Below are 12,555 nucleotides of genomic sequence, written 5' to 3' on the forward strand. Positions count from 1 at the left end.
TACCGAAATGGTAATAAAAAGTAGAATTAAAAGAAAGTGAAAAAGAGTTAAAAACGGGACAGTTGCAAAAGCGTTCCCAGAACCGTAACGCTACAATTATTGTCGACAGAGATGAAGAAACAGGTGGGCGGCGAGCATCTAGACGCAAGAATCTCCCATACACGACCATTGCCTCGGTTAACTCCATGTCCTCAGACTTGTGAATATAAACATGGCGACCTGCGTATAAACATGGCGACCTGCGGTTCATTTGGAGCATCAACCGATCGGACATCGCTCTTCGTCGCACAAGGTAGTGCGCACTTGGAGGAGGCGCAGTTTACCGCAGCTCGGGTGGATGAGCCCGCCGAGCCAGGCGAGGGTCGTGTAGAGGTACCGGTGGTGCATACGGGTATCGCACTTGGATTGGGTTGTGGCGTCGCAAGGGTCATGCACGGGTGCGCCCGCCCGCCCAACGCCGAGTTGTGTGGTCTTGTATTATTATATCTTGTTGTGTGTTGGTGGTGGGTTCGTGCATGGGTGTGCCTGCCCGCGCAACGACACGAGAGGTGTATGTTATATAATTAACTTGTATTGTGGTGGAGTCTTGGTAGACCGTCGTGCGCTCTTGCACGGGCGGGTGCCCTCCCGTTTATGGAATGTCGGTTGAGCACGGCTCCCGGTCATGTAACTTCGCATATATAATAAAAAGATTGATTATTATTATTATTGTCGAGTTGATTTTATTATTGTATATTGTTAATGGTTTTCGCACATTAATAATATGAATTCATGTGTATTATGAATTGTTAAGGCGTAGTTCGTAAAGTTTATTAATGATGGAACATCTTAATAACTTAGGCGGTGCCGCACCCGGCCAATTTAACGAAAAAAGAATTGGGGGCGTGACAGTCTGCCTCCTGTACTCGCCCCTGTCCTTGTCCAAGCCTCATGGCCTCCACCTCTAAGCCTTCCTGCCCCTACACCCACCTAGTTCCTTGCTTCGAAACCCCCTGAGATTAATTATGTTAATGTTCTCATGGTTGAGATTAACATATTCCTGTGAATATTGATACATTCCTCCTTATTAATATTACTACTATTATCAAATAAATATTATTATTGAATTAATAATATAAGATACTTTTAAAATTATGTAATTGATATTACATAAATATTAAATGATATTTAATATTAAATAATAATTACTACTTCTTATTATTATTAGTAGTAGTTATATTGATAATAATAATATTTTAATTGTAATAGTTTAGTGAAAGATTGAAAGTAAATTTCAAGGGAAAAGGTGATAAGCAATTTTCCAATGATTAATGTATGCAAGATCTAATGCATAAATTATAATTTTTAAAATATCTTTAATCAAAACAATAGGATGTTTATTTTTTTGGGTTGTTAATCTAATTTATGTGAATTAGAATTTTTAATTTCATGGTTTATCTATTACTTTATAACGGGGCTATTACTAATTAAGCAACATCCCACAAACTTAATCAAAAGAACGGAAAATTCTGTTGTGGAAATTAAGATTGTATAATAATTAATACTTATTATTAGTTATATTGATAATAATAATATTTTTATTGTAATAATTCTTTTAAATATTATTGCTATTATTATATATTTATTAATGATATACACAAATGAAGCCTTCAACTTATATTAACCACATTAATATTTTTAATGTGGTTGTGCTACTTAATATATTTGTATAACTATATATATCATTGGTGAATGGTTGAAAGCAAAATTTAGAGTGAAAGGGTGGCAAACAATTTTCCAATGATTAATATATACGAGATCTAATGCATAAATTATAATTTTTAAAATATCTTTAATCAAAACAATACGATGTTTTTTTTGGGTTGTTGATCTAATTCATGTGAATTAGAACTTTGAATTTCATACTTTACCTATTACTTTATAACAGGGATATTACGAATTAAGCCACATCCCATCGGCTTAATCAAAAAACCAAAAATTCTGTTATGGAAATTAAGATTGTATAATAATTAATACTTATTATTAGTTATATTAATAATAATAATAGTTTTATTGTAATAGTTTTTTTAGAATATTATTTCTATTTTTATATATTCATTAATGGTAGATACAAATGAAGTTTTTAGCTTATATCAAGCACATAAATATTAATGTGGTTGTGCTAGTTAATATATTAATATAACTATATACATTATTAGTGAAAGGTTGAAATCAATTTTCTAGTGAAAAGGTGACAAGAAATTTTCCAATGATTAATATATAGAGATCTAATGCATAAATTATAATTTTTAAAATTTTGTTGTGGAAATTAAGATTGTAAAATTTAAATATGTTTTGAAAAATGTAATTTATTAGTTTAATATATGATGATTAAGTTAATTAATATTGATATGGAAGAGGAGAATGACCATTGTCTATTAAGATTAAAATAATTAATTACATCTAAAAAATAAAATTATAATTTAATTCATTTTTATAAAAAAAATTATTAACATAAAATATATTTTTAATATACATAGTTATTTACCAATCATTTAACTTATATACTTAAACTAATTAAAAAAAAAACTCTTAATACTTTCTTTTAGAATTTAAAATATATATATATATATATATATATATATATATATATATATATATATATAATATATTTAATTAATATTTTATAATTTTTTTTTTTTTTTTTTTAAAAATCCTTTTATCCCATACCATACTAATTTTAATAATTTTAAATTTTAAAAATGATATAATAATTTTTTTAATAAATATAAAACACATTAATATTTCAAAAGCCGGAAAAAAAACACTTGTTTTCTACCATTTAGACGATCTGTTTTTCTGACTTACCGAAATGGTAATAAAAAGTAGAATTAAAAGAAAGTGAAAAAGAGTTAAAAAACGGGACAGTTGCAAAAGCGTTCCCAGAACCGTAACGCTACAATTATTGTCGACAGAGATGAAGAAACAGGTGGGCGGCGAGCATCTAGACGCAAGAATCTCCCATACACGACCATTGCCACGGTTAACTCCATGTCCTCAGAAATTAGAAAATCTTGATTTACAGAGCAATTAAAAATAAATACAAAAATCTTGATTTTCAAATAAATAAAAACTAATAAAAGGGAGCGCTAAAAACTACTAATGAAAAATAGCCATTAGCCTACCAGAGACAATCAATCTGGTTAAATCAATCGGCTGAAGTTAAATCATCCCAAACAGTAACAGTTTGGGATGAATTGTGCGATTCTAGACGCAAGAATCTCCCATACACGACGATTGCCACGGTTAACACCATGTCCTCAGACTTGTGGAGATATATTGTGCGATTCTTGATATGTAAATCTGAGATTCCTGGCACTAGTTTTTCAGGTGGATAATATGCGATGCAAATAATGTGATCATCATTTCCATCTTCTGTGTCAATGAAAATTGAAGTCGTAGAAGATGGAAATGATGAACACAATATTTAGTGCTGCGCTTTTCGTGATCATCTCTTGCGTGCGTGCATAGTTGCAGCGCCTTCAAACCAAATCCAAATCCAAATCCTGTTTCTGAGTAGAGCACAACAACAGTTGGGATGAATTTATACGATTCTCCATGTCCCGGGCAGGAGAACCGACTCTCCGAGAATTTAAAGAAATAAAATTAAAAGTTAGGTCTAGGGCAGTCCTTTAGACCTAGGTTTCTCTCCCGGAGACAACAAGGATACCATTCCAGTAGAAGGTTTTCATTTTCACTCTACCTCCCGAATATTTTTTTGTTAAGTTTCATGCATTATTTTTGTTTGTATCAATTTTCTAAAGCCCAAGATCCAAATACTCTTTTTAGTTTTCTATACTTAGTTGACGGGTTTAAGTTTTGGACAAAGACGCTTGAAAAAATTGAAATTTTGCATTTGTTCAAGCCCGTCTAATGGAAAACCATATCAAATATAAATTTTAACCTACATTAACAAGAAATACAAATTTTAACTTCACCAAAAAAATTAATTGATAATGATTAATTATGTTTTCAATTTATCAATATATTTAACATTGATTAAATACCAATTAACTATTGTATGTGGGAAAATTGTACCCCAAACCCAAGCCATTATAAACACCAACATTTAAATTTATGAGTTTTATAGCTATATCACATTTTTATTTGAAGCATCAATTCTTAATCCTTATAACTCCAAATTTTTTCAACTAACCCCAAAACCCTATAAATTTGAGCCTACATGCACTTATAACCCTTAATGCCTATTACCAATAGTGCCTATATGAATTAGTTAGTCCCTTTAACCCCTAATAATTTTAACTCTCTTTTTGTATAACTCATAATGACACATTTAACTCCTAGCCCACATAGACACAAATTTATTTATCCTATAAAATTTATAGCCACTAACCACTCAATGCATAACTCATTTCCATGATAAACTAATACATCCCCTTAAACTCCTTAGACTTGAAAGGTAACCCTATTCATTATTTTCTTTTTAAACATGTAATGTGTATATCCTTTAATGCTTGTAACCTCAAATCACTTTACTCTATAACTTGTCCATTAAAATCCTTAATCCCTAGTATATGTATGTATATTTTATCATGGAATGAATCCATGATATCTAATCCATATGAATCCTATTTATATTAATCCTAACAACCCTAATTTCCCTATTACATAACCTATGTAACCATTAAAAAGTCAGCACTATAAATTATCTCTACGACTCCTTGTGATTGTGGTCCTTCATTAAAACTATTTTTAGAGAATTTTTATGTGAACACTAAAAATATATAAAAACATAACTCTAAATAAGGAGTTCTCATGCATCAATTTGATATGATATGTGAAATTACATAATATTAAAATTAAATTATTATCATTATTATTTAGAGAAGGTCCACTTGTTGTAATTATGATTCCCATAAACGAGATGTTCCATGGTCAAAACTCCTATCAACATGGTGTACGTTGGAACTATAACTTCTAACAAAATTCATGGTAGATTTGGGAAGAATCTTCATTTGAAATTAAAAAATCGTCCACTTTTAACTTATTACATTTTTGAGATACTAAAAATGTGGAATTCATAACATATTGATTAATTTGAATGTTTGGTTCACTGGTTTCCAAATGAATGATAATCGTTGTTGTCATCATCATTAAGTAAACTAGAATTGGTTTATATTAATTAATTTGAATATTTATTTTCTTTAAATTCAATAAACTAAAACTGTAATAGATAATAATTATCATCATAATCATCAGTAAATAAACTAAATCTAATTTTTAATGAACGTTAATTATCATCATTTAATAATAAGGAAAAAATCATTTTTATTAAACCCATTTTTACATTTCAAAATACTAAGTACATATTTCTTAAAAACTAAATCATGTAGCTAATATCTCTAAAATATTGTAATTATATGTATGTTTTAGTTTGTTTGAGGTTTGAATTTATGTGAGTGGTGTTAGGTTACCCATGGCTATGATGGCTAATATGAATATTGTAAATACGTGAGGGGATCCCACAAGTAGGTGGGTGGGCATTCAATTTTCATAATTTCTGAGTTTTTTTCCACTCCTCTCATTATTGTAATTATAAATAGTGTTATGTAATGAACTTAAACAATGGAATAACCTTCTTCCTTTTCAAAAATATAAGTTGTCTATATAAAATTTGTGTAGAAAAAGTTAAAAAGTATTATCGAAATGAGGCGTAGAAAACCATGACCAATGTTGTGGAAACCACGAAGGGTCGTGTTTAGAAGTTGAGGCATGACATGAATAATCCGATGAGTAAGGGAATAATGAAGGCTTTTGAATATATTCAAATATACTTTCTCTTATCAATCTCGTTATCTATATATAACAAGGGAGGTTGCATCGCAGCTAGTCCCTGCGTTGGGGATTTTCAAGTTTCAACTACTGCCATGCATACCAGATCTTAATGGGAATGACCTTGTAAGAAGCAAATACAGCTTACTCTGATTACCCATTTGAGGATTGAGCTGGAGACACATAGAAAGTCTCAGGGATCTTAACCAGGTCTCACAACACTGCTCGAAACTTGTTGTGTAGTGGTGGTCCAAACCAAGCCAGCAAGATCATGGCAAAAAACCTTGATGAGAGAATTTGCCTCCAGGTAAAGATCTGATTCATTTACATTTTCCAGCCAGAAAAGAATTCATTTAATGAGAGTAGTGCATCAGACCTCAGAGAGAATAAAAATATACCACCGTGAAGAAAATCAGTCCACTCCTGCATGCTAGCTGTTCAAAGCTAGAGTAAGGGAACTCTGTTTTTAAGCATTTGCCAGTTACAGTTAAGAAAGAGCATGCTAAACTCCTGTGTCATCCTATGTGACATTTTCAAGCTTGAAAATCTAGTGCTCAGAATAATAAAACACATTTAGTCTTCTTGCACACAGGCATCATCTTTGAATACACCATTGTGATTAAAAAAATTTAAGCAATCGGTGCACACCTTCCATGTCAGGGTGAGAGCATGGGTGTCTAGAAAACATGGAGTTATGCTTAAAGCCTGAAATTTACCAGCTCAAAAAGAAAGTCTATGCATATCAATGAGTAAAATGTAAGATTAATGGCTAAAATATCTCAAAAAAAATTTCCTTCCAAGACACAAGTTCCCTTCTTATTTAAGCAAAAAAAAAAATTTAAAAATCCCAGTATTTGAGACACATTAGAGCAATGCAAAGAGTTCAAAATGCACCGAATTAATCTACGGAACCACTCACCCTGATTATAATGGTATTCTCTCACAGTAAAATTTTAAGATTAATAGAATTTGTAATTTCCAGCTGCTGAAATTAATTATTTTCAAATTCCTGTATTTGCTAACAGGGCATTGTTTCATTTGTGAAGTCAAGCGACAAGCCAGCTGCCAAGGTCCCATCCCCGCTGGGTCTGCCCCCACTCTTAAGGAGTGAGTTGAGTTTACAAAGAGACAAGGCCGAGTGTAAAGCTCTTTTGACTTAAGCTAAATGGATACCTTCAAACCTGCCTTCCAAAGAAATTCAGTTTTTTTTGCAGTGCAACCTTTTGAGGCATGTTTCCTAAAGCTCCCAACTAAAATGAATGCATGCAATAGATGGGAAAGACATGATTTAAGAATTCACAGGTTCAATTGCGCACTAATGCAATATCATGACTGGATTTTCATATTGGGCATATTTTTCTCTAGGCACATAAAGTTATATGGGATTTGAAAACATGAGGAATTGCGTACTTTTAGAAAGTAGTTTCAAGTAAACTGGCTTCTGTTATTTTTTTGCAGAAGATAGAAGCACCATGGCTATCAAATAATACAAATTTTAAACTAGAATTTTCAGTTCCGGGGAAGCAGAAGCCAAACTAATTTCATGCTCAGTCAAATCAAAAGTCAGTTTCATATCATACAAAACAGCAAGCATGCATGACATGATGGTGGGGAAGGAAAAACAGCTCACCATTCAGGAAGACAAAACCAGTTGAATGGAATCCAATAGACCCTGGTTCACAACCCGGCAACTTAAAATCATCTTTAACTCTGTCATCCTATGTGACATTTTCAAGCTTGAAAATCTAGTGCTCAGAATAATGAAACACATTTAGTCTTCTTGCACACAGGCATCATCTTTGAATACACCATTTTGATTAAAAAAATTTAAGCAGTCGGTGCACACCTTCCATGTCAAGGTGAGAGCATGGGTGTCTAGAAAACATGGAGTTATGCTTAAAGCCTGAAATTTACCAGCTCAAAAAGAAATTCTATGCATATCAATAAGTAAAATGTAAGATTAATGGCTAAAATATCTAAAAATATAAGTTGTCTATATAAAATTTGTGTAGAAAAAGTTAAAAAGTATTATCGAAATGAGGCATAGAAAACCATGGCCAATGTTGTGGAAACCACTAAGGGTCGTGTTTAGAAGTTGAGGCATGACATGAATAATCCGATGAGTAAGGGAATAATGAAGGCTTTTGAATATATTCAAATATACTTTCTCTTATCAATCTCGTTATCTCGTTATCTATATATATAGTAAGACAATGAAAATTAAAATTAGCAAAAAGTATAGTTACCTCTCACTCCCTCAATTATAGCCACAACTCTGTTTTTTTGCCTTGAGTATTGTTTTGAGTATTGTTCCATGCAGATGAATTTCCAATAACTATATAGCTTTAATAGTCCATCCACAATAAAAATGAGTGATCAAAACAAGTGAGGCTTGTGCTTATATGTTGAAGTATAAGATGAATAATCAAATGAGTCAAGAAAGCATGAGAATTTTGGAATAAATTCAAATATTTGTTTGATAAATATATGGTATTATCATGAAAATTAAAATTGGAAAAAATGAAAGTCACCCCTCCCTTTCTCAATATTAACCACAATCACAATTTTATTGGTTTGAGTAATGTTTCATGCATATCAATTTCCAAGAATCAGAGTCCATTCCGAATTAAAAATAAGTGATAAAAAAAGTGTTCTCACCCAAAATGAGATAGATATTTAGTCTAAAACATTATAAAATCATTATAAAAGTATATTCCCACTTTTATTCCCTCATCCCTTGAGGGACACTATTGCATCTTTTCTGAAACGATGTAATGTGGTCAAAATCAAATATTTGCAACACATCTCGGAGCTCTCTAAATTTTCAGTTATAAGAATATTTTCTATTGAAACATAATGAAATACACAAAATTTTTAGGTTAATTTCAATGATGTCCATATAACTTCAAAACCTAAAATAAAATACCTTAATTAAAATATTTATTAATCAATGGCCAATTAGTACAACCCTCATTCATTGGATAATCGATAATTTTGGTGGCCTTTGGAGCTCGGAGTTGGGGGTGAAGATCCCGAGGGAGGTTATTTAATGGCATAGACAAAACCCCTACGAATCCTCAACCCAAGCTTGGCTGTCTCCTAGCCCATGTCTGCTCGGTTTTGCTTCAACATGTGTCAAAAAATCCTACAATGAGCACGTGTTAGCCACCTAGGAATAGTGACTACCCTTATTCGTGCAAATGACATAAACATACTAGAAAATAATGCATAAGTTATGAAAAATGAAGGATTGAACAAGGGTAGTTAGGCCAAATGAGCCCAAAATGTTACCAAATTTGGGGCTCATCAGTGGAGTGTATAGAAGCATTCGTAGAATTAGGTGGACTGTAGTAACACCTCTGTAGCCGTTTCTCCCTGGGGGTTAATGTGGTTTTGTCACCCTCTGTTTTGGCAGCTTGTTTTTCCTCTTGTTTTCCCTCGGGCTCTTTCTTTTCCTCATGCTTTCCCTTTTTCTCTTTCTTTGGTGCTCTGGCCATGTTTTCTCGACCTTTCTCCCTCTTTTCTTTTTGAATTGGTTCCTTCTCCTCGCTGCTGGAGGAGGTGAGCTCCTCAGCCAACACTCGGATGTCATCATCCTTAGTCAAATTTCGGAAGGTTTCCCAGGAGAAAGGGACAGTATGCGTGTGAAGTCCGTCTTCCACGAGGAGCTTAATGAGCCCATGATGGGCTATCTGATCTGGCGTCCCCTCTTTCAGCTTAGTGGCACACTCGGTCATGGACTACAGGAGGAAGTAAGGGATGCTCAACTTTTTCTCTGAGGGTAGGTCCATTTGGTGTCTAATTTTGGTGAGTAGGCGAAAATGGTATCCATACATGATGCTGAATCGCCCCTCGCACGTGATATACTTCATAATTTGGAGGCTGACCTCACTCCAGAACGGCTGTAGGCTGGTTCTTCGCACTCCATTCTTGTCTTCTGAGAATTGATCCTCCAGCAAAAAGAATTCCTTCTTAGCCTTCTGGCCTAGTTTTCTCTCCTCCTTATCCCAAGGTACCCCCATCGGTAGATCAGTGACCCTGCTAATGAACTGTGGGGTAAGCCTGAGGGTCAAACCTCTGAAGTTGACAACAGCCAACGTTTTGGACTTTGGTTGCAAGGATTGCAAGAATTCCTCTGCAACCTCATCGTCGTGACCTTGAAGCTTGTCATAGAATGACATCCACCGAGCACGAGAAAACAGGTCTACCACCTCAGGGGTTTCCCGTAGTTTCTTTGAGTCTGTAGGCTCTTTCCTGATGAACCCACCTGGCATAGTAAAAGCTTGTTGTGGTGGCCTGAGCTGGCTGGCGCGTATACAAAGATGGACCTTGGGATTTCCTCAGACAGAGCGCAGAGTTACGCCTCTATCATGCACACAATTTATAAATTTACGACTGTCTACAGGTGAGCCTTGACAGTGGCTCAATTATGAACCAAACCCTGTAGAAAATCCCGCATATACACGACGACGACAATTCTCATGCAGAAATAAGAAGACACTTGCAAATTCATGCACAGACTGAAATTTACGGTTTTCTACCCCTTTTGTACGTCGACTTCACCACCTTTCGAACCAATTGCATGGGAGGACTATGTTCAGGCTTACCTCGTTCCAGACTTGCCACCTTTGACGTGAACAGTTTGATTTTTCCGTGACGTTGAGCTTCCTGTAGCACAGCTTCCTGTAGGAGTCGTGCACGGGTTCTGGGGAGCGCTTCAGCGGTTCTAGGCCTTCTGTGCAACAAGAGGACGCTGAGCAGGCCGAGAACTCGGAGTATCAACCTTCAGGAAATTGCGTATGTGTACTCGGCTGCAAAGAGGTTGGAATAAATGAGTGTAGTGCGCCATACGCGATCTAGCCAGTAGATTTGAATCTCTGCGGAACTCATGGCGCGGGGGTGAGCTGTCCCCGTCGGCCCGTTGGCCGACGTCACCTGTGATCATTCCACTGAATGTCTGCCTGACCGCCGCATCATTCCCTTCATATCTACCTCCGCCACTCCTGTTAGATCGCCGCTTCTCTCCGACGGGACTCTTCCCACGTGTCCATTTCCTGCCTTGTCGACGCCCCCAAAGCTTTTCGGATCGGACGAGGCCGTCGAGCTGGTTGTGGTGGCGAGTTGAATGGCTACTCGACTTGCTCAACCCATTCATTTTCATATTTACACACATTTTAAAGTATTATTCATGTGATTTGACGAAACAGGGTGAGGCACTTACCTGTGCGGCTGTGACGTTAATTTTCTCACGCTTCAGGCCGAGGGTGACGGATCCGCTTGCTACCGCTTCATGCACAGGCACGGGAGCTCCGGTTTGCTGACTGCTGCTGGTTACGAGACCGGTTGCTCGGCTGTGGATAGTGCATGCGCTGGCTCACGAGTTTCAGGTATCTCCATAACATGCGCTTTAACCGGATCAACTGCTACAGGATTCCTGTAGGACATCCTGTAGCCATTTCTCCTTCTCAGGTGCATGCTAAAACGGTGGAGTCATGTTCACGATTGCAGGGTCTTTGAATTGCTTTGACAGGTAGCGCAACGGCCTCTGCATGCTTTTTTTTTCATTTGAAAATGATTTCTTCTGAAAGTCCAACATTCTGGTTTGACTGTGCAGGTATTTCAATCGTATGGAAACCATGGTGGTGGAAGGAGGCGACAACAATGGGTGCTGGAGAAAAACATTGGTTGCATGCCTCCTTATTGGACTTCGGGCTTCAAATTTTCTTACACAGTCGGTCCTGGCCCGTTCCAAGATTCTACAGGAAGTTTCCTGTAGAAATACAGAACTTCCTGTAGAAAGTCCTGTAGCTTCCTGTAGGAGGATACACTATGACCAGACTGTGCCCAAACCTTGGAAGAGATGAGTGTTTCTGGAGGGAGTGCTGGTGAGGTCACCTGGTAGCTTGGTAGGGACCCTTATCCTTGAGTTGAGAGGCCTCCTTTTCTGCATGGAATACCTGCAACCTCCATTAATTTCCAAAGCTTGAGCCTGTTTTCTGTTACTGCCTCTTTTTTCTCATTTTTTTTTTTTTTTTTTTTTGAGGAGACAACAGGGGTGCCTCAATGAGGTTTTCACCCCTACCATCTGCCTTGGGCGCCTCAGAGAGGTTTTCACCCAAGGATATTTTTTTGTTTTTATTCCAATTTTTCAGAGAGACAGCAGGGGCGCCTCAATGAGGTTTTCACCCCTACCATCTGCCTTGGGAGCCTCAGAAAGGTTTTCACCCAAGGATCTTTTTATTATGATTTTTTTTTTTTGGATGCTCAGGGTATGCCCAAAACAGAGGCAGAACCCTTCTCTATGACCAGTACTAATTTTTCCACAGTTTTGATGAATTCTTGCCTCGAAAGAGGTTTCATGTAGATCTTTAGTCGATGCCCGTTGACGAGCATGGGGATGGCTTCCTCATCGATGGTCCGGATAAGAAAAGACCCATTATCATTACACTTCTCCACTGCATATGGCCCTAACCATCTTGTCCTCAGCTTCCCCTTGAAATCCTTGTGTTTGGAATCATACAACAGCGCCCAATCTCCCGGTTGGAATTGCTTATCATTGAGGTGCCGGTCATGCCATATCTTCCTCTGAAGTTGAACCACTTCTGAGTGGAGAAGGGCCTGCATTCTGTGTTCATCTAGCCCATTCAGCTGCAATAACCTTTCTTGTTGGGCGTGGCTGAGATCTAGGTCCAGCTAAGCTGCCATCCTCAATGTGTTGTATTC

At 36.2% G+C, this 12,555-nt stretch overlaps 1 pseudogene; it reads left to right on the forward strand.

The window, feature by feature from the left end:
• The first annotated feature begins 231 nt into the window (after nt 1–231).
• The window catches only part of LOC149207301 (UDP-glucuronic acid decarboxylase 2 pseudogene), an 88,047-nt pseudogene continuing 75,723 nt past the window's right edge, over nt 232–12,555 (forward strand).

The sequence above is a fragment of the Pinus tabuliformis genome, chromosome 1_2 (assembly GCF_031772625.1).
Source record: "Pinus tabuliformis cultivar Carrire ecotype Pingquan chromosome 1_2, CPIR1, whole genome shotgun sequence".
NCBI lineage: Eukaryota > Viridiplantae > Streptophyta > Pinopsida > Pinales > Pinaceae > Pinus > Pinus tabuliformis.